Genomic DNA, 24,641 nt, shown 5'->3' on the forward strand with positions numbered 1-24,641 from the left:
AATTTCAATGTGGATCCACATAGACAAATAAGTCTCTTCATGGGACCACAACACAGCATTTCATTTATACACTAGAGGCCCAGTGCATGAATTCGGGCACTGGTGGGGTCTGGGCCTGGCCGGCGATCAGGCCAATCAGGGCCATCTCACTCAGTCCTGATCGGGGCCGATTGGGGCCATTTGAGGCCAGCCCTCCAGGGAAGGACCATGGAAGGGCTTCAGGGCGTGTCTGGCCTTCGTGCCCACGCTGGACCCCAGCAGCAAGCTAACCTACCAGTCAGAGCATCTGCCTCCTGGTGGTCAGTGTGTATCATTGCGGTTGGCCAATTGGTTGGACACTTAGCATATTACACTTTTATTTTATAGGATACTAGAGGTAGGTGTACAAAAATTCGTGCACTCGGGGCATTGGGGGGGTTCCCTCAACCCGACCTATACCCTGTCACAATCTGGGACCCCTCAGGTATGGTCCCTAGGCCTGGCCTGAGATCAGGGCCTATTGGGGCTTTTCTTCCCCTGGCTGCAGGCAGCTGGCCCCACCGCCACTGCTGCTACTGTTGCCATCTGTGCAGTGCTGCCCACCCCCTAGCAGCGGTGGCCTCCCTCTACAGGCAACAGGCATGGGGTGCGATGGCTTGGCTGGCCTGGGCCTCCCTCTGTGGGGTGATCACTGGCCGGCCACATACCTGCCACAGAGTCACCGCCGGTGGCCTGGGCCTCCCTCTTTCTTTGCTGGGGGGAGGGGCCAGCCTAGCAAGGGGCCGTCTACCTACCTGATTGCTCCTAACAGCTCACCTGCCTACCTGATCACCCCTAACTGCTTCTGGGGGGCAGGGCTAGCCCTGCGAGGGGCCATCTGCCTACCTGATTGCACCTAATCACTGGCCTACCTACCTGATTGCCCCAAACCACTCTGCCTGCCTGCCTGATTGCCCCTAACCACTTGCTTGGGGGCGGGGCCATCCCAGTAAGGGGCCATGGTGGTTCTGGTCTCTGGTCATTCTGGTCGTTACACTTATGGTGGCTGGCCTTTTATTATATAGGAAATATATATATATATATATTACATTTTCTTTCTCTTTCTCAGATTTCTCTTTCTCTTTCATCTGTTCTTTGATTCTACTAGTATTTATTTTCTCTCCTAAAATAATGAACCTTGGTAAGGGTCTATCTTTTTTTCCTTATATGGAATTCACTCATTTCACAAGGGGATGGAGTAAAAAGGACTGATTTCCTTTAGCCCTCAGTACCCTCCAGATTTCATTCTCCCTTTGGTCTGAGCTGTGTCTCTCTGACCTTTGCCTTTATACCCAGACTTGGCCAGTTCCAGGCTGGACTGACGGGAGCTCAGCTGCTCACAGTGTGGTCTTAGCCTGGAATTGGCCTGCCCTGTGTCTCTGTCCCTTTCTAGCTCACTTCATCACTTTGCATGTTACCTAGCAACCTCCTCTGATTATAACCATGGTTTCACTTACTCATATCCCTGTCTACTGAATTTTCATTATTAAAACTTTATTGTTTATTGTTTGCTGATAAGCCAAAGAGGATGGTGTGATTCTATTTTTTCTTCTTGGACTATTTTTATTTTTATTTTGATACTCTCCAACAGTCTTTAATATGGTTCTTGATATGGTTCTACATGGGCTCAAGACTCCCAGATCATCTCTGCAGTCCGGATTCCCCTGGAGACAGTCTTCCTGGGCTGTCTGACCATGGCTCCTACTGGGGTTAGAAACATTGATGAGAGGGAAACATTGATCAGCTGCCTCCTGCACATCCCCCACTGGGGATGTGCCTGCAACCCAGGTACATGCCCCTGACTGGAATCGAACCCGGGACCCCTCAGTCCGCAGGCCGACGCTCTATCCACTGAGCCAAACCAGTTTCGGCTGTGTGTGTGTCTTTTAAAACTAGTTCTAGTGGTGATTTCTGGAGGGAGCAGATTTAGTTCTTATAGCTTGAATTCTGTCTTCCAACTTATCTGAGAAACTGTGTGTAATCTTTATTGCCAGTGCAAAGTCATCCTCCTTTGTAAGTGGTTCTGAAAGGCTGAAATAGGCAAAGAAAATCTAACTCTGACTGTTGCAATTTATTCCTTATTATTTTAGGCTGAAAACCAGCCTCAACTCATCAAAGCTGCACGTAATGGACAGTCCAGTATTTTCTATAGTAACAACCAAACATATCCCAAAGCAGCAGCACTAAATGCACCTAGGTTCCTGTGTTATTGAAATGTTAAAATAAAGAATTGTTAAATCTCTTACATATTAAAATGAGCAATTAAAAGCTAATGTATAAAATATACAGATAAATTAAAAGAGAACTGTCTAAAGCCTCTGTGGGAGGAAGATAATTGTTTGTGTTAAGCCATGAACTAGAGCAATATTTGAAGTGAGTTTTATAATCCATTTTTTATTATTCAATTCAACTTCTCTTACAAGTACCATTAGAAATTTATGAGGAAGGAAACAGAAATCATTAAAGAGTAAAGCTGGATATTAAATTTCGAATTTGTGGATTTTCAAACTTTTAGCCTTCTGCCTTTTTATTGATTAAAACTCTTATTCTTTACTAATTCATACGAACAAACTACTGAACTCTAATTTGTAATTGCTAAATGCATTTGAAAAATCTTCGACATGTTCCTTGTTGATGTAAATATATAAACCAAGCTAAATAACACTCCCTTTTAAAGGTTTTGTATTAATTATATCTATTTATAACTATCCTGTACCTATGTCTACAGCTCTATTTCATGATTCCCTTGGATATGGTCAAACATGTTGCCTGGTATAAATTATCCACAATGAACGAGTCTATCTCTCCCCTTTGACCTTGTTCTCTGGTTGTAAGTGGACAAAGGAATGACTCCAGAAACCTCTAAAGCCCTGTGGCCTTGTGTTAACCCCCCGGGGTATGTAAAGTATCACGATTACAAAGCTGAATTTCAAGAGAAAAGGATCAATTCCAAAAGTGGTCCAAAAGGACCTGCTTGTTGAACTTGCTGCCAGACACACCGGTGGATCTCTGCAGAACCAAAGCCCCTTTTCAGGGCAGTGTGGCAGCTGCTGACTCAGAGCAACCCCTTGGAGTTTCACCAGGAAGGAAAATGCCCATCGGGCTGGAGCTTCGGAGGGGCTCTGCGTGGGCAGCAGGGACCATTTCAATTGCACACACTTTTAGGACGGGAAGAGCACGAGGTGCTATCTGCTCTAAATGCCTCATTTTCTGAAACAAGGAGGGAAATCACTTGTTTGTACTGATGCCCCCAGGAGTTAGCAGCAGGACCTGCCTGGAATAAAAAGCAGAACTGAGTGCTGGATCGATGCACTTTCTACAGTACTGTGACCTCTCCATAGACCTTCCAGAATCCAAGTGGAGAATTTATTTGAAATCTACCAAGGGAAGTCAGGAGAATAAACCAGGTTTACAGCGAGTACATTCTACTGGGATGTTTTCGCTTATGTTTCTCCCCTATAACCCAGTTTTACATTTTTCGTTCCCTACATGCAACGGAAAGCAGGAAGAATGACTTACTATCCACTGTCCCACGTTGTGAAGAGACACTAAACTGTCTGTTACATCTTCTGAATCTCCGGGGAGATAAAGGCCATCTATGGTGTTTATCATCCAAGTTGTTACCTTGGCAGCACATCAAGTTGTAACAAGTCTATAAATGTCATGGACAGAGATTCTTTTATCGCCCACTGGGCTCAACAGGTCCTTGAACTCTTCAGATAAGAAAGGCTTTAAAAAACAACTCTCAAACACCAACACTAGTCCTCATTCTAGCCACTTACCAAAAGTATTCTAAAGGAAATGTGCAAGCATTTACATAAAGGGAATTAAAAGATACATCAGAATTGCCCTTTAAAAGTTAGAGACATCCTTTTGTCTCCAAGGAAATACAATTTTGTTTTCTGGCTGCCTAGAAGCAGAGGACTGGAGGATAGGAGTGAGTGTGTGGTGCTGGCCTTCCTGTGTTTGGATTACTAAGATATGTCTGACATTTCATCATTTCCAGGGTGCAGTTGTTCTTGGCTTCCCAAGCCATTGCTTATGGTGCCTATGCACATGCTATCCTGTGGGTCTGCTTCTCTCTCCTCAGCCCATAGTAGTTCAGTCTTGTGAAAACCAATACCTAATGCTCAGTTCTATTGTGCATGTTTACCCTCAGTGAGGGTGTGGAACATAAGAAGGCCTTGCACTTCACGGTAATAGCTGGGTGGGGGACATAAAGTTTGGGCTCCAGTCTGGCTCCCAGGTTGCACTTGGGTGCTGACAGATCCCTGCACTGAGCACCAGCCAAGGATGATGACATGGAAGAGATCAATGCCTCAGCCCAGAGATTTCACCAAGAGAGAGACCTGCTGGGAACCCCTGGGGTGTTTGGCAGGTCATATGAGAAATGCACATTGACAAGGGGTGGAGGGTGACTAAAAGTGTCAGCCCTAACACTCAGGACACAGTTTTACCTGTGATGTCTCCTTGTTCTCATTAAAGTCTAGTTCTGAAAGTCTTCAGTGAGTTGTGGTTATAAACTAAGTATTAAAGCTTAAGGAGGCTCATAAGAGTGAAGGTAACTAACTCATGGTTGCAATAATTTTCTGAGATATCAAGTCCACGTTTTCATTTGTCACAAGGGAGGCCAATCATAGGAACATTCATTTTCCACAGTGACAAACCCTCTCCATGGACCCACGTGAGTAGAGGTTCAATATTAGAGCAGGTACCAGCCTTCCAGGAATGGGAATCACTGGCTCCTGGGTAACTGATGAGAATGCCATCGAGTTACACATTTATTTCTCAGTCTTTGTGTACAAGTCATACAACATCACATAAAAGTCATCCAATTAAACATATTTAAAATACAAGAAAGAAGGCAAAGTTCCATATATAACAGAACATGCACCAGGCCCCTTGGGGACATAGAATCCATCAATAAATGCCCATATTTTTATCTTTAATTATTAAAGACAGCAAGTAGACCTAAGAAAGAAAAAGGGTGAAATGAGAGAATCTCATAATACTTGGATTTTAATTTAATAGGGTTTTCAGCTCAACTCTTTTGAATTAGAATATATTACACAGCAGATCAGATCTGTGATATGTCATTGAGTAGGCACCACCCTGAAAACCAGTTTAATTACAAAGGGGACTTGCTTATTATTATTTAATATTTATTAATATTTTGGGAGGAACCAGTGAATAAAATAGGCAGGGAATATTGTTATTTCTTGCTCCCAGAAATGGATTAAATAATTGAAATGTCTCTTGGAGTCATCAGGTTAAATTTACTACATAGCAATTTCAGGATCTGTTATTTACTGCCAGGAAATGAGAGACCAGACCAGTGCTTAGAAGCTATCAGACCCTTGAATAATCCCAGCAATCAAGAAAACTATTGAGTAATTTATTTGGAAACCAGGAATGTCATTTTGCCTCTATCACAGATAAGAAAGGTGTCTGTTGGAGATATGGTAAAGCGTGTTGCTGGGTATAAATTATCCACAATGAATGAACCTATCTCTCCCCTTTGACCTTGTTCTCTGGTTGTAAGTGGACAAAAGAATGACTCCAGAAACCTCTAAAGCCCTGTGGCCTTGTGTTAAACCCCCGGGGTATCTAAAGTAACATGATTACAAAGCTGAATTTTAAGAGAAAAGGAACAATTCCAAAAGTGGTCCAAAAGCACCTGCTTGTTGAACTTGCTGCCAGACACACCGATGCATTTCTGCAGAACCGAAGCCCCTTTTCAGGGCAGCGTGGCAGCTGCTGACTCACACAGAGCAACCCCTCAGAGTTTCACCAGGAAAGAAAATGCCCATCTGACTTGAACCAGGGAAGGAGACTCTCCATGGACAGCAGGGCCATTTCAAACTCTGCAGAAGGGCGACCAGGCCCCGAGGCCCTAGAAAAGCAGGGATTAGATGCTCAGAGTGGGGTCTTGGCCATGGCAAGGCCCACCTCCCACATAGGCTGGCCAGTGAGGTCTGTGGTTTGCCATGTGCTAGGCCACCAGAGACCCAGGAATGTGCAGTGACTAGCACTAGGCACAGAGGAAGGTACACATGTGCGCAGAAGGTCAACTTATCTGAGTGGGTGCTGATTTAAGAGAGCTGGGGTGACAGAGATGATATGATGTCACCCTAGACCTCAAGTAGCACCCACCATAATGAAGACTCAGGTGCACAATTAATTACCTTGGAGTATGTGAATTGGTATATTAAAGGTAATTAGGGTTTAAAGTGTATTAGAAAAAAAAATGACCTCTGACATGACATGTCACCGTTTGACGTTATTTGGTTCCAAGGTGGTCAAAGTGTCCACACCCACAAAGCTCATGTGATGATGAGAGGAGTATGACCAGCCATCTCTCAGTACAGCTCCTGGGGGCTCAATGACGTATCCGTCAGATGAGCAGCTACCAGGGGTGGGCAAACTTTTTGACTCGAGGGCCACAATGGGTTCTTAAACTGGACTGGAGGGCCGGAACAAAAGCATGGATGGAGTGTTTGTGTGAACTAATACAAATTCAAAGTAAACATCATTACATAAAAGGGTATGGTCTTTTTTTTTTTAGTTTTATTCATTTCAAACGGGCCGGATCCAGCCCGCGGGCCGTAGTTTGCCCACGGCTGGTAGCCTAAAGTGCGGCTGCCTTCCCTGTCACACTTTGTCAGGTTATTAAACACTGAGACATTAGAGCATTCAATTCAGAAATTAAAGTATCTATTACAATATTATTGTCTGTATTTCTTATGTGGTACTTTACATCCTCATGACTATTTAATAACTACCAAACTGTGCTTCTCAAGCCCTTCAACTTTTTCACCAAACCTCCCACCACCCCTCCCCTCTAGCCACCACCAGTCTATTCTCTGTATCCATGAGTCTGTTTCTATTTTGTTAGTTAGATAATATTATTCTTTAGATTTCACATATAAGTGAAATCATATGATACTTGTCTTTCTCTGATTGGCTAATTTCACTTAGCATAATGCACTCTAGGTCAAATCCAGGCTGTCACAAATGGTAAGATTTCATTTTTTTTTTATGGTTGAGTAATATTTCATTGTATATATGTACCACCACTATTTTACCCACTCATCTATTGATGGGCACTTGGATTACTTCTATTTCTTGACTATGATAAATACTGCTACAATGAACAAAGGGGTGTATACATTCTTTTGAATTAGTGTTTTGGGTTTCTTTGGATATATACCCAGAAGTGGGATCACTGGGTCACAAGGCAATTCCATTTTTAATTTTTTTAAGGTACCTCCATATTCTTTTCCATAGTGACTGCACCAATCTGCATTCCCACCAATGGTGCCAATTGAATACTGAAAATATTTGGGAGAACACTTTGTAAAGTATATGATTGCCTAACCACTATGCTTATACCTGAAACTAATACAAAATAATATTGAATATAAACTGTATTTTTTTTTAGAAAATTTAACATGTTAAATGTCTAAATTATTCCTCCAAACCTGAAATGTTAATTAAACAAAGCATGCCAAGTCCGCTATATGACACGTAGCATCCCGGCCACTGTCGTGGGCAGTGGTGCATTGGGTCATCGCGTAACTGTGTGAGGTACACAAATGAGAAAAACTGAGGCCCTGGGAGTTTAATCTTCTCAAATTTCTCAGCTGGTAAATGGTGTTCATGCACTTCTTTCCACTGGAAATGCTCCTCTGTTTGTTGAAACCATGGGTGCCAACCGCAATGTGGCTGTTACTAAGTTAATGGTTTTACACAGGGATGCGCTCTTTCCGGGTATGTGTCATAAATCCCAGCCATAGTGAGTCACAACAAAAGGGCTTCTTGTGATAAACCCAGTCCAACTCATGGCAGGGACTTCAGTATTCATATTCACAGATTCCTTATCAGCATAGCTCTTTCCTTGCCTTGCCTTTGCCCCATCTCTGGATTAGAGGTGTGTGGACAGGAATAGATGACAGAAAAAGCAACAACAATACGGGGTTCTGCCTCTGAGGAGCTCAGATTCAATTGCAGGAGAGAATAAATAACTAATGACTGGGACTCCAGCCAGGTTTTGCACCTCATGCACACCAGTGACAGCTGGAGAAGGAAAGACCCATAGTTATTTCTCATTAAAAACAAGCAACTGTGATTTTTAAGCATTTATTATCTCCTGTGTGTTTACTTTTACTGCAATTTTGTTTTATGCAGCTTCTGTTTGACTTTCTTAAGTTTGTTAGATGCTTGGTCCTGCCAGCCGTGCATTCTCACAGCTGTTGGGGGACTGACATCGTGTTTTGGTGTTAATTTGATTTATCACACCGGAAATAAATGTGCACTCGGCCCAAAGTGCCAGAGCAGCCATCTAGTGAGACCTAGTTTAAAACTGAGTGCATTATGTGTTTCTGTTTTCCTATTCGCAGAATATTCCCAGAGCAGAAATACATTTAAATTTGATATTTTGTAGACGTATCTGCGTACCGTCAACACAATACTTCATTTGATTTAAAAGCCAACTGCAGTGTAAGCTGTGACCCACATCTTCTATGAAATGCTACAAGGTGAAACAAACCTTAAAGAATCCCAGATTGGGAGTGATGTTGTGTATATCGCCTCCGCACCCAGCGTGTCGCTGGAGAGCCAGGCAAACCTCCAGGATCCTCAGCTCCTCAGAGCATAATTGAAACGAAGGGGCACAAGGATATTTTTAGAAATCAATTATGTGAGAGACTGAATGTACAAGTGGACAAGGTCCAGATCATACACAAAAAATAGAACTTTGACCTATAACCTGAAGCAACCAGACCAGGAAATCACCCCGTTATCTCCATAACCAGCCCGGGGAGCCAGCCTGTTCTCTGTGAATCGGACTTGTAGGAAGTCAGACCAGTATCCCAGTGAATGATCCCAGAAGCCAACCAATAACTCCTGTAGCAATTGGTCATAAAGGGCCAGGACTTGGTTAATCACGGACAGCTTCCCTAATTGTTGTCCCCAGTTCCAATTTAGGACCAGCCAGAGAAAATCAAATCACATAGAACGCCCCCCTTCTAGTGAGCCCTCCTCCAGCTTTACCAGGCCAACAGCCTCCAATCTGGGCAGCCCTGAGCCTCCCCTGTTTTCCACTAGACAACTCGCCACTGCTCCACCTGCCTTGGAGTCTCTGCCAAAAGGCAAGTGATGGTGGCTGACTCCCTCGCCATAGGAAACTGAATTAATAGCCTGTTCTTTTCTCTTTGGGTTGGTCCTTATTTCCACACCCGATTTCTCAGCTTTATTTTTCTATATGGATTTACTTTCCAAGATGTGACATTTATTATTGCAGTGAGCAATGCACTCAGGTTTTTAAACCAGATTAATTATCAGAGTTTCTGAGAGAGGCTGTGAAACTGCTTGTCATAGCATCTTAGCTCAAAACCTGAGTACATCTAATAAACCCAATAAAAGTACTAAAAGAGGTTCCCTACTGGGGCCCCTGTCATTTGGGCTAAGCAGAAATGTAGGCTCTTACAGGGACAAAACCTAAAGAGGTGAAATTACAGAGTACCTAGAGAAAAATCCTGCCATATGTATAAAGGGGATCATTAGCAGCTCCAATAGCTCAAGAGAAGGTGGGCAGGACACCACGGTGGGTCTGAAAGCCTCATTAAAGTCGTCCAGTTACAATAGGAGACCATCCACCTATAGCAGAGACTAAAGAATTTCACAGCTGACATCATAGACTTTAAGGGACCTGTGGTTGGAAAGGCAAGGTTGTCTGTTTTCCGATGCTCTAAAATACAGTGTAAGGACTAGCAAGTTGAATGTAGAGGGAGAAAAAATATCTTTAACTCTTCATATTTGAATATATCTAAAATATTTCAAATGTATGGTTAGATGATCTCTAAAGTGTTATCTGCCTCTAAGATGTTGTGATTGCACCCAGCTGCAGTTATTATACTGAGATAATGGAGTAACCAGATATTTGCCTTGCACCCCTCCTGGCTAGTGCACTTCCACTGCACAAAACCAAGGAGGGTGTGCACTTCACGAAGGAAGCTTATCTCTCTGCAGTAGGAAGAGCTAGCTCTATAAGAAGGAATGATGACTAAATTTGATGTTTTATCCTAGATGGTATTCTGGAATAGAAAAGGGACATTAGGGGAAAATTGAGACAATCCAAATAAAATATAGAGTTTAGTTAACACAATATATCAATATTGACTATTAGTTGTCACAAATATACCATCTATATATATATATATATATGTATATATAAAAGGCTAAGCGACCAGCCGACCGGCCAACTGTTTGACCATCTGACCAGCAGTTATGATGCACACTGACCACCAGGGGAATGACACTCAACACAGGAGCAGAAACCACAGGCATGGAAACATGGAACAGACTGATGAATCTCAGAGGGAAGGGGGAGGTTTGGGACGAGATTAACCAAAGATCTTATATGCATACTAGAGGCCTGGGGTCCCTCGACCTGGCCCAAGCCCTCTCACAATCTGGCACCCCTCGGGGGATGTTGGAGAGCCAGTTTCAGCCCGATCCCGCAGGCCAGGCTGAAGGACCCCAATGGTGCATGAGTCCTTGCACTGGGCCTCTAGTAGGACATAAGATGTTAAGAAGAGGAAGAAGAATTCATGGGAACTGTCCAAACTACCTTTGCAACACTTTTCGGAATATAAAACTATTGTAAAATTAAATGTTTATTTTTTAAAAATAATGCTCCTGAAAATGCAAATAACTGAAAGTGCATAGGTTTTGTTTTTGTTGTTACTAGGGCTATCCAGGTAAGAATGTGGTCAAAGGCATAACATGTTCGAGATAATATATTAAGCTCTAATCTAAACCTGTGAGTTGGGAAATACAAATGAAGGGAGAATAGCTCCTGCTATATAGGCAATTAATTCACAGTACTCATCAATATATTGTTGATGAGTGTTGAGAATCAGTCATTGCCATAGTTTCAACCCCACACCACTTTTATATTATAATTTTTTCAATGTTCAAGATTAATGTTAACACATGAGATCAGAAAGCTTTATTATAAAACTAGAGGCCGAAATTCATGCAAGGAGCTCGACCCTCACAGCCGACATGGCTTGCCTTGGCCCTCGCATCCCTGGCTTCGTCCAGAAGGTCGTTCTGCTGTCAGGTCTAATTAGCATATTATGCTTTTATTATTATAGATGTATGAACTATTTAAAAATGGGCAGGTTCTTTTATGATAGGCCACTTACAGATTTGGATTTCGTTTCTAAATAGTGTGGGCATTTAAGCTTTTAGTCACTGTACTAAATAAACCGTAATAACCAAAGACTCTAAATAAAGGCATGTTCTTTCCTGCATAACCACTAACCACCTTCACTTAACTGGAGTGATGACAAAGCAAAGCCTCAGAGCGGCAGGCGCCGCCAGACCACGCACCACATTCCACTCCGCAGGACACTACTTGGAACAATCAGCAATCCCTCATAAATTAAGATTAATTAATGGTTCAATATGAGAGATAAAGAAAAAATCTAACAAAAGTATTTTTAAGCACTCAAGCAATCATTGCTGCTTTAACTCTGGGTTTCTTTAGGAATCCATTGTAGAGACATTTTGATGCATGAAAAGTATCAAAAGCATTTTTATAAATTGCCAAAGAACTTGGATTTATGGGATACCATTAAGCTCTTTTTGGGATGTAGATATTATAAATTGAAGGGTCATTTTTCTATATTTCTTATAATATAAAATGGTCACCAACTGCCATAAAACTTCTGACTATACACTTATAAGAGAGCAAATGTTCCTTTTACTGTTCCTTTGGTCAAAATAAGTTCTTATTGAGAGAAGTCACTTTCTATGATTTACAAATGTAGATAAATATTTCACAGCAAAGGCTTCCTTGGCTTGTACATTTTTTGTTGTTGCTTGAATGGTTTCTGAGGATGAAATTCAAACTAACAGATACCATGGTAAAATCTTAGTGAATTTTGAAGGGTCCTGAAGAATTGAAAACAGTGAAACAGAAGAAAAATAGAAAAATATCACTTTTTTCTATAGATAATGTTGTATAAAATATAACCAAGTGAAATATACTAAATACCTCTAGTGACATTTGGTATTTTGATAGTCCCATGTTCACCATATGAACATAATGTGAGGATTTAATTATTCAATGACTATATGTTCTAATAACAGCGAGTGTCATAACAGTAAGAAATTGTACTAGGCAGTGAGTCCCATTCTAGTCTCCACTCTACTGACTTGCTATGTGAGTTTAGGTAAGCCATTGAACTGAGAGTGTTCTTTTTTTTTTTTTCTTGTAAAATAGAGATAACCTAGTGCCCACTTCAGAGAATTGTTACCTGTTGCTATTTTTGTCATATCTTTCACCTCTAAATATGCCTATAAACTTACTTCATAGCGTTCTTTTAAAAGTCAATTTTCTTTTAAATTAATGCAAGAAGAAAGAACACACTGTCTTTATTTTTAATCATCCATTTGCCATTTGCAGTGCTCATCCCTACTTGCAGATCTAAGTTTCCAGCGGCCTCATGTCCTCCAGCCTGAAGGACAGCCATTTGCGCTTCCCGTGGTGCAGATCGGCTGGCAACAAATTGTCTAGGCTTCTGTTAACATGAAGAGGTCTTCATTTCTTCCTCACTCTTAAAGGATATTTTTGGCTGATAAATTTTAAATTTTTAACTACTAGCACTTGAAAATGTATTTCTATTATCTTCTGTGAAATTAGCAATTATTCCAATTCTTGTGTGCTTGGACATAATGTGTTTTTATTTCTCTGTCTGCTTTCAAGGTCTTTTTTCCCTTTTCTTTAACTCTGGTTTATAGCATTTTGAATATGGCGTGCTTAAGTTTAGTTCTTTTAATATTTTGCTTGAGAGTCACCCAGATTCCTGCATATGTAAGTAAATTTTTTTTCATCAATTTTGAAAGGTTTTTGATATTATTTCTTTAAGTATTTTTTCTGTTCCAGTTTTATACTTTTCTCTTTCTGAGGAACAATTCAGCTAGATTTGGGGTTCTCTGGCACCCAATCTCCGGGGCACTCAGGGCCTCCAGCAGAGAGATTTGGTAGCTGGGACCACTTTGCACATGTACGAAATATTTTATATATTTATATAGTTATATAGTTATACATTAACATAACATATATTTTATATAATATGAAGTATCTTATATATTACATATAAAATAACATAAATATTTTACATATGATGATCTTTGAATTTTATTACAAATAATGTCTTAGAAAGAGTACATGAAGTTCCTCTAAGTATGCAATACAGAAAGGTCAGCTGAGTCAATGAGGTGTCACTGGTCAGACATGGAATGTTGAGGTAGTAAGAATAGTTCTCAACCCAAGGACAGAGATTGTGGAGTCTCGCTCATTGGGTGGTTTTTCAAACAGGAATCTGTTCTAACCTCCTCTTGAAAGTTTATTTCAAAGACTTTTTCATAGGCCTAAGCCATAGCTCCTATGTGCCTCTGCATGCAGGGTTCTCCCATGCACAGCAGCAGAGAGTCGGTGACATTCTAGACTCTGTTCATCATAAATATTTTTTGTGTGCATAGGTACAGGACTGAAGACTGAAGATATAAAAATAAACAAGGCCATAGCCTTTTCTTCAAGGAGTCAAATCTGGGTGGCCCTTGAGATGTCTGTTCTCCTTTCCTGGGGAGCTCAGCACAGAGGTAACGTAGCTGATCAGAGTTAATTCAACAGGACAGGCTGCTGCCAGCCTCTCTCGTCCTTCCTAACACGGAACTTCTCAACCCAGGCATCATCCACTGGTAATAGTCACCAGTGGAGCCTCTTGAATGGAATTAGTGGCCTTATAAAAGAGACTCCAGAGAGCTTCCTTTACCCCTCTTGCCCTGTGAGAAGACAGCGAGAAGATGGCTGTTGTTGGACTAGATGGGGACTTTCACCAGACACTAAATCTGTCAGCACCTTGACCTTGGACTTCCAGCTCCCAGGACTGTGAGAAATAAAATTCAGTTGTTTATAGCCACTCAGTCTATGGTATTTTGCTCACAGCAGCCCAATACAGACGAAAATAGGGGTGAGTGTCTTCTTCTACTTCTCAGCTCCTAAGTTCTCCCCAGTAAACCCATGTTTTACCTGTACCACGTGCTAGTTGTGTCTGAAAATAATCCCCATGAACAGTGCAGGAGGGGCACAGACAAGTAAATGATCACCCCATATAGTGTTAAATCAATGTGTCATTGGTGGGGAGAGGCCCTCATCCTCACCTGTTGCTTGTAGGAGTCGATTTCTTGTGATATCCCAAGAAAAATAATTTTCTGAGACTCACACAGGAGAAAAAATAAGTTTTATTTGCATGGAATTGAATTCCTGAGTTCCCAAGGTTCCATTTCCCCTCATCCTCCCCAAAAAATAAGGATAGATGTGGTTTCAATAAAGCTAGAATCAGAGCCAGTGTCCGGAGTTTCCATCCCATGTTAGGGCATGGTCCAACCCAGCACCAGGCTAGCTGAGCTTGTGTTTCCCCACTGTGGTTCATCAGTCCATTGTGTGTGGGGTCTGCAGGGCCACATGTGTATGGAAGAAACATGGGCAAATGCAAGGAAGCAAAAAGAAGAGAGCCCCACCAGCCAAGAGCCAACAGAGCTGCTTTGTTTAGAGCAGTGGTTCTCAACCTTGGCTGCACATTAGAATCACCTGGGAATCTTTTTAAAATCCTGATTTCTGGGCCTCATCCTCCGGAAATTCTGTTTTTTTTTGTTAGTAATGTTGTGGCCCCACCCCAAAACAAAGAAACAGAATTTTTGGAGGATGAGGCCCAGAAATCAGGATTTTAAAAAGATTCCCAGGTGATTCTAATGTGCAGCCAAGGTTGAGAACCACTGGTTTAGAGGATTATGTATCCCCAAATGTTGCAGGCTTGGATTGGCTCCACCCATTCTGGCCAATGATTTCTGCTTCCAGGGTTGACAGAGAGCAAGTGCTTTCCCTAGATCATCCCGACTCACTGTGCATGGGCCCACATCGCCCTTCATCCAGTTCCTTCTCCGGTGATCTGCAGGGAATAGGCAGGTGGTTCCCAGGGAATGCAAAGTTACAGCTTTCAGATGAAGCAATGCAGATGGCATGCCTATAATGTCTGGCCTTCCCTTTGCTCCTTTCCAATGCTACATAATAAAGAGCTAATATGCTAATTAGACTGGATAGCAGAAAGACCTTCCAGAACGACCAGTGGGTGGGGCCAGTGAGCCTGCACTGCCAGGCCAGCCATGGCAGTCCCAGCACTGCCCCTTCCGCAGAGGCGATGGGAGAGAGAGCGGCGTGTTCCTGGTGCCTCCACAGAGGCAGGAGCGGGTGCGACCGTGGTGCCTCAACCTCCCACGGTCTCTCCCCAAGCCAGCTTGGCCTAATGGACCCCCTCTCACCAGTGGGCAGTCAGCGGGTTCAGCACTAAAGAGCAGCAAGGAGCACTAAGGAGCCCAGCTTCTGGTTGAGCAGCTCTCCCCTGCCTCTCCCCCTTTTCCCTCTGGGACCCCGCACTCCCCCGCTCAGCCATAATCCAGGCTCATGGCTGGCAAGCGCAGTGGCAATGGTGGGAGCCTCTCCCACCTCTGCGGCAGGCAGGTGGTAAGGGGTGAAGCATCCTGGACTGTGAGAGCCCTGGACTGTGAGAGGGATGTCTGTGTGCCAGACATTTATGCTATGTGATAAATGATTTATTTATTTATTTTAAATAATTGCTCAAGGTTTACAATTTAACATAGGCAACATATGTGTCATATTGCAACAGAATAAATGAGAAAGCACAAATAATACTTTAGCTGGGGGATCGGGCCTAAGATGGCAGGTGGACATCCCCCGACATGTCCTGGACTGCGAGAGGGAGCAGGCCGGGCTGAGGGACACCCTCTCCCCAGTGCACAAATGTTGTGCACCGGGTCTCTAGTTATTAATAACTACCTAATTACAATGGTATCAAATAACATTCTATTTTATTACAGAGAAAGGAGCCCAAATTCCACCTGCAGTCTGTGGGAAGGTTTCACAGAGGATGTGATCATCAGTTTGGGCCCTGAAGATAAGTAGGATTTAGGATGGATCAGGGAGGTGAAGGCATCTGAGTGAAGCAGGGGTCAGGAAGATGTGGGTGCTTGGGTGGTGAGAAGCCCTGTAGGGCTTGGATATCTGTGCTCTCAACAGGTCACAGTGTTCAGAGAGCAAAGAACGCAAGGGGGAAGTCAATGCCTCAGCCCCTCTATGAATAGACATGTCAGTGAAACAGTTGTCACCAGGACATCACAGAACATGGAGCTGAAATGGAAAGTAGACTCATTAAAAAATGGAGACTCATTTTTTACTTTATAATGGTTCTGCACCTCTCCTTCAAGATGCTGCTTCCTCTAAAGGGGAGAGTCTGTAGCTCTGACATATATCAGAAATACAAATTATTAAACATCCATTTATTTAAAAGGACAAATTTTATTAAACATTTCCCATAATTTTCAGTTGCTATTTGTTGGTAATGGGTAGGTGCCACTTCTCTTTCAGCACATGGATTTGTGTTTCTTCTTCTGAAAGGTCTGGAGTTTGCATTTATTGCTAGAATAGGTTCAAAGTTGCCAGTATCAAAGGAGAAAAGTCAGTCCCTTTAACATTTCTATGTTCAAATGCCAACTATATAATAATAATGTGACATTCTATAAAGAATTCTCATATTTTAGAAGGCTTTCTGATATTATTTTAACAGCAAAAATACTGGGCGGAGACCAGAAAGGTCACCCAACTGATTCTTTATATATTTTTCACAAAAACACATAATGTCATTCACGTAAGATAGGATTTTTAATTAAACTAAAAATTCCTTTAGATGGTTGAACAAAGGTTTTAAAGAATTGAGGTGAGGTGAAAATTATAAACTTACTAATACAATTCAACCTGAAATACTCTAGCTTCTGCTGATGGAACATGAATTGGTAAAAAGGGCAGGTTTTCATGTTGAATTAAATGTGGAGTTAATACGTTTTTTTACCTGCCCTCTGATTCCAGCTGCCTTCTTTTTTTAACATGCAGTTCACATTGACTTTCTCAAATAACTGTTCCCAGCAGCTAGAAGGGGGTCAGAGGAGAATGATACAATGAACAGCATGAATTGTTATGGGGAAAATGCCAACTTAAAAATCTATATCTAGCTAACTTCCCAACTAGAAGGCAAACTGAAGACATGTTCAGTCAAACAAAAACAGAGGCAATTTTTTGCAAGCAGATCTTCACCACAACAGAAGGTAAAGAAACTTTTTAGGTTGAAGGAAAATATTACTACATGGAAATTCGTGTGTACATAAAAGAATGAAGAGCCCTGGAAATGGTAGACATAGGAGTAAGAGATTTTTAAAAACTTATTTAAAAGATAAGTAGCACTTTAAAGAAGCAATTCTGAAGCATTTTTATCTCAGGACACCTTTATAATCTTAAAAATTTTTTTGAGAACCTCAGAGAGCTTTGCATATATGGGTTACATCTACCAATATTTGCCATGCTAGAAATTAAAAAGAAGACATTTATTAATAAAGATTAATAAGTGTTTTTTCTTTATTAATTTGTTTTGTTTTAAAGTACCTATCCCATATTAACAAAGTAACATTTTTTAACAAAAATAACTACATTTTCCAAAAGAGAAAATATTAGTTAGTAGAGTGGCATTATTTTATATTTTTGCAAATCTCTTTAATGCCAAGCTTAATAAAAGACAGCTAAAGTATTATTTGTGCTTTCTCATTTATTCTGTTCCAATATGACACATATGTTGCCTATGCTAAATTGTAAACCTTGAGCAATTATTTAAAATAAATCATTTATCACATAGCATAAAAGTAATCACATACTCTCAAAGAAGAAATTTTAAAAAATGAAACACAAATATGCAGTACAAGTAGAAGACACAGAAAATGCACATGAACCCAACAATATAAGCAAGTTCATTAAGAAGCTAGAAAAACAAGATCAAGTTTAACCAAACAAGTATACTATTACCACTGTATTAGTCTGCTTAGGTTGCTGTATAAAAAAAATACAATACGTTGCACAGCTTGAACAACAGAAATTTATAAGAACAAGTTTGGGAGCATGATCTTGCTAGGTTGTGCTGGCTAAGAAAAACTGTAAAATTAAATTTGGAAATACTTTAATGTCCTCTAAGAATCTTTCCTCTTTCAAATAGATCTAAAACAAATAAGGGTAAGGAGCATGCAGACTTTGTTTTATCACACAGCTCCATGGTCATGTGGGATCCAATTTAATGAGAAGAGAAATAAAGTCCTTCCTCATTAATGTAAGTCCCCACGGCCCAGGCCTGGAGTTCTGCTGAAAGGCAGAGCGACCGCCTGCTGAATTTCCAAGCAGCATGCCGGGGATGGTGCGGTGTTGGGCTTTATTTGTGGCAGCTACACGCTATGTGATAGCAGCAGACACCACTTCCCACAGGCATGCCACATGCAGGTTGTATGTGCTGACAGAGTTTTAATGACCAGAATCACTATGGATCATGGAACCACTTAAGAGGCCAGTGCCCTTTCTGAGAATTGATACCCATCAATCTTTCACCTTTAACTGTTGCTGCAGTCACAAGAAATATGCAAAGCAGCAGCAAATTAAGGGAGACTGAAAGCTGACCCACTCTATCCAGGGGGGTTTGTTTGTTCCTATTACCAAGCAAGATAATAAAGGACTTTTAACTAAGTGGGCAGATCTGAACGTGACTGTAGACCAGTGATTCCCAAAGAGGGCGCTACCGCCCCCTGGTGGGCGCTGCAGCGACCCAGGGGGGCGATGATGGCCACAGGTGCATTTCTTTTAACTTTTTTTGTATTATCTTTCTATTCTGAGTTCAATAAATAGTTTCATAATTTCAAACTTCAATGTTTCTAATTCACACCTTTCCTTACTATATTTTACGAAAAAGGTAGAAACATTAATACATACATCTTTCTGTTTAATTGCTATTAAAATTTTAAAAAAAATCAATTTCCAGGGGGCGCTGAGTAATATTTTTTTCTGGAAAGGGGGCGGTAGGCCAAATAAGGTTGGGAACCACTGCTGTAGACTAAGATGCCTGACCCGGGGACAGATTATTAAGCTAGTGCAGTGTAATGCATGGAAGTCCTGATTGTGTAAAGGTCCTGCAAGGAGAAAGGGTAAAAGATTCTGAGCGAGCCATTTACAACTACATCAAGTAAGGAAAGCAAATGTTTAGGGCGGAACCTACGAACCTGAAACCTCAGTGGCTCAGCATAATAAAAAATTATTTCTTGCTCCTGTAAAGAATAACAGACATGATCAACTTCATGAAGCCATTCAGGAGTCTATGTTATGGGAAGCTCAGCCATGCACAGCACATGGCCCCCCAGGTCACCCTGCACTTGACAACTTCTCCAGTGATAGAAGGAGAGAGAGAGTGGATGGTCTCTCCGGAAGCTTTTAAGGATCAGGTCTAGAGAAAGCATATATTACAACTGCCCACAACCAATTTGCTAGGAGTCAGTGGCCCCATTAAGACAAAAGGGGGCCAGCAAAAAATAGTTACATTAGGGAAGAGATGCATGAGTTTTGGTGGCCAGAGAGCTCTCTCCACCACAGACACTCAGTACAGTTTGAAACAACTTTCAGGACTATGAATGCTGTAAGGTACTTTCATGGGTCCAAACCAGGAACTCCTTTCTCTGGACGTCAAAATATTCCAAATAAGCAGATTAGATTATCCAAAATAATCTGCTAGAACCACTTGCCTTTAGGGTAAAATAATTCCCACTTTTAGGGAAGAGTGAAAAGCAATATATATATATTGCTTTTCTCTCTCTCTCTCTCTCTATATATATATATATAGAGAGAGAGAGAGAGAGAGAGAGAGGGCGAGAGGGAGGGAGGGAGGGGGAGAGAGAGAGAGACAGAGAGAGAAGGGAGTGCAGGCCAATATTTTTGAATTAGGGAGAGTTCTTAATTAGAATGTGTTTAAATAACTTCATTATTAGGGTATAAAAGTGGAAATTTTAAAACATATACAAAATTCATTTTTAATGAGCTACTTCATTAAACTCAATGCACAAAAACGGCACAAATCATAGTGTACACATCAATGAATTTTCACAAAATGAACATCCTATGAAATCAGTGCCCAGATCAAGATGAAGAACATGACCCCCACTTTCTACACTCTCCACCCCTTTACACCAACCAAATAAAGGTACCTGCTCTCTTGGCTTCTAGTATTTCATACTAGTTTTATCTAGTTTTGAACATTATATAAATGGTATCACACAGTGTGTACTCTTTTATCTAATTCCTTTTCCTCAGCATTGCACTTGTGAGATTTCTTTTGCAAATAAGCAGTAGTACAGTTGTGCACATATTTTGTTGCTGAATAACATTCCATTGCCACTTCTGAGACTTTATTAGTTCCCAGAAGTTTGTGCACAGCTTTCTTTTTCTTTTAATGTCAAACCCTCTCTTGGGGACTTCCTCTCCAATTCCACATAATACAGTTTTCTCACATTCGACTTCAGACTATACCCACTGCTAATAATAATGCCTACCTTTACTGTGCAGTTACTAAGTGTAGAGCCTTGAGATATGGAGACCTAGTATAAGTTCTAGGTGCTGCATTTCCTCAGTCCCCTTTGTAGTTAGATGTGCATTTCAGCAAATGGCCTGTGTGTCTAAGTGATTAATGCCAGAGACTTACAGCGATGGTCAATAGGAACCGCTCTCATTTGATCCTCCAGGTTCTTTCCTTCCTATGGGGACCTTGGAAATCACATGTCTGAGTTGTTGGAGGTGCAAGATGAAAGGAGACTGGGTTCCTGAACCACTGCTGGAAGGAGAGCTTATTATCAATCAGGGACACCAGTTATGGAATTTATGTGAGTCTTCCATCAATGATTGAGATACTATATATGTGTGTTTTTGTTTGCAACAGAAGCTAGAGTCACCTGAACTAGTAGGCTTGCTGTGGTTGCACATGGGTAGCTGCCCCCTGTAGGTTTCAGAGGCTCCTCAAGCTTAGCTGGTCTAGAGTTGAACTGATTTCTCCTTTCCCGCTCCAAATCTATTCCACTTTCTCCATTCGGTGACCACAATCCACCCACATAGCTAGAAGTCAGCCTGGAAGTACTATATCCCCAGAATAATCCATCCCATCATTTCTATGGATTCTTCGTTCCAAGTGTCTCTTACCCCATCTTCTCTCATTTGTCACCATCATTGCCTAGCCTGAGTCTTTATTATCTTGTACCTGAGCCTCCTTGGTATTTCTGCTTTCTCATTGCTCTCTGTAGTATTAACCATGGTTTTCCAGAGAAACAGAACCAACAAGGTATGTAAAACGAGATTTATGATCAGAATTGGCTCATGTAATTGTAGAGGCTGAGATATGCCAACATATGCCATCTGCAAACTAGAGCACCAGGAAAGTCAGATGTATAATTCAGTCCAAGGCCAAAGTCCTGAGAAGCCTGGGAGAAGGCACTGGTGCATGTCCCATCATCTGAAAGTCTGGGGACCAGGAGCTCTGATTCTGAGCAAGGAAAGAGGGATGTCCCACATCCAGAAGAAAGAGAACTCGCCCTTCCCCAATATTTTCATTCTATTTGGACTCTCATGGGATTGGATGAGACCTGCCCACATTGGTGGCACAAATCTTCTTTACTCAGTCTACTGATTCAAATGTTAATCTTGTCCTAAAACATCCTCATAGGCACAGCCACAGCCACAAATAACATTTACTAGCTATCTGGCCATCCCTTAGCTCAGTCAAGTTGACAAAATTATCCATCACACTGTCAGATATTCTTTCTATAATAAAAATCATAAAAAAACATTTCAATCTTCAGAGTCCCTCAATGATCCTTCAGTCCCTCCCAAAAGGCCAAATATATGAGGCTTTTAATGACCTATGGTAACTCAGGATGAATGCCCATGCTGAACCACTGACCATATCCTGTGACTCACCTGTGCTAATGGACTTCCTTTGACATGCCAGGATGTGCGTTGCCTGAAGGCCTTCCTGATTCCAAGTACCCTTCCTGGAGCACTGCAGGGGTAATCTGCTCAGAGCTACACATTACAATGATACCATGACCTTCTTTCCTTAGAGGGGAGCCAGGGTTTTCTATTTCAAAAGCAATTCATTCTCCACCCCACCCCACCTTCCTCTCTCTTTCTTCGCCCTCTTTCCATCTCCCTCTTTCCCTATACTGTTCTCCTTGGCATATTTACTTTTCCAAGTACTTCTGATCCTGGAGTCACATCCAGCTTCACCTCCTTTTGGATTTACACCCCATATATTTAAGACATTGCTCCAATGGTGACGTCCCATCTTCCTTCCGTCAACTCCCCAGTTCACAGAAACCTGGCTTCCATGTTTCCTTCATACTCAAATATTTCCTTTGATTTCCTAACATAAATAAATATTTTAAAAACCTGTTTTCAGTCTTCACCACTCTTGATCTCCTTCATCCATGACATCGAAGACTTGAGCTCCATCCTGACCTCAGTTCCCTCCACATTGTCCCAGCCCTCTCCAAATTTGTTTAGGGACTTTTGCTAAAACACCATTTCTGGGGTCAGCTCCTCACTACAGGGATTTCTCACCAGTCATGCCCCTGACTCTCTAGGCTTCTGGTGTGTACCCTTAGCCTGATGTCCTCATGGAACTCCCAGTGACTTCTGACAGAACTGGGTGGTAAGGTTGAAAACCTGGTGCCACAGCAACCTTCTAGATTCCAACGCACACCTGGATGTCCTCAGTTTCTAAAACTCATATCCTAAATGAGATCCACCTGCTCTAACTACAAACATGTTCCTCCACCTTCTCTGAGCATTTTAAGCTGTAATTCTTAAAGCTTCCTTTGATAAATCTATCTTATGTCCGTGCACCTCCATTCCTCACTGTATGAGGTCCTACCCTGATCTCATGTCTTCCAGATGACTATGTTTTCTGCCCCTCCACTTCCAAACAGCTGCCAGAAACATCTTTCTGAAGGGAAATTACCATTCTGCTTAAAATGCTCCATTGATTGAATGCAGAGTATCGTATGGGGAATCTCAAAATGGTTTGGGGCTATCCATTCAAATGATATCACCAGTATGTGAGCCCTGTGTTTGAATGCTTCCCTGTTCTGTTATCCCCATGTCTTAGCCCACAGACCATCATAGTATTTTAGTTTTAACTGAGTGAACCATGTACATCTCTGTATTTTTCTCTGTTTAGGAAACCTCTAAAAAAATGTCCTATGATAATCCTCTTAAAACTGGAACTATTTTTAAAGACACTCAACTAAGATATCTCCTGTGATGCTTTTGCATTCATCATTTATTGGCATCATGTATTACCACCCTTATTATAGATTTTCTTACTATATTACAAGTAATGGCATACCTATCTGTTTTCCTTCTAGAATATTGTCTCCTGAAAATTAAGGATACCATGTTCTTCACCATTGTATTCCCAGGGCCTTGCATAATGCTGAGAGTACGATAAACTCTTTGTAAACTTTGGTTTTTATCCCTGCTGAGCATTCACATTCAATTTCATGTTATGCTTCCATGTTGGAATTTGAGATAGTATTAAAGCAAAGCCAGGTAAACTTGCATGGTGTCATTATTAACTTGGAGAAAATGCTCTTTAATTGCATTATTTTTCCCCCAGGGCCTCCTTTTCTTATAGATGCTGTAAATGAAATACTATTCGGCACAGCATGCCTGACTACTAAAAACTCTGAGCTAATGTGCTCTGAGTGGGACTTTAGTATAGAGAGTACTTTTTACCCAGGAACAAGATGATTGACATCCTGACAATCATTGACAGCATACCTATAATATTTGAAGTTGAGAATTTGAGATGAGTTAATTTCCAAGTAACCCATAGGAAAACAATGACATGGATAATAGCAGTTTAAATTTGTGTACTTTAAATCTTTAGATATTGCCTTCATTAAAAAAAGGGAAACCCACAACAAATATAATGGTAGAGAAGATTCATCAGCAGTAAAAAGCAAGCAACAAACAAAAAACCAATGTCCAATTAAATCAGATTCATAAGAAAACTAGCTAGATATTCTTTCCAAGACTACAAGAAAAACCTAGAGATAATGTAATGTATATACGGGATAGTTGATCATTGAGCTTATCCCAGTCCATCTAGGAAAAGGAAAACTCTTATCAATAGGAAAATCCAGATACAGTTTCCATACAAATAATAAGGAAAGCAAGAAAACCAGAATGGTTCCAAAACCTAGTCTTTCTACTGTATGGCCTAGACATTCCAATTCTAGGTAGTTATTTGAAAAAAATAGAAACACTAATTCACAAAGATATATGCACTCTACATTCATTGCAGCATTGTTTACAGTAGCCAAGATATGGAAACAACCTTGGTGTCCATCAGTAGATGAATAGAGAGAGATGATGTAGTACATACATGCCATGGAATATTACTCAGCAATAAAAAAGAATGAAATCTTGCCATTTGCAATAATATGCATGGACCTAGAGGGTTTTATGCTGTCAGATAAAGATAAATACCATATTGTTCCACTTATATGTGGAATCTAAAAACAACAACAGCAACACAAAAAAACCCCACACAAAATAAACAAACAAAATT

The sequence above is a fragment of the Myotis myotis genome, unplaced genomic scaffold (genome assembly GCF_014108235.1).
Source record: "Myotis myotis isolate mMyoMyo1 unplaced genomic scaffold, mMyoMyo1.p scaffold_m19_p_5, whole genome shotgun sequence".
Lineage (NCBI taxonomy): Eukaryota > Metazoa > Chordata > Mammalia > Chiroptera > Vespertilionidae > Myotis > Myotis myotis.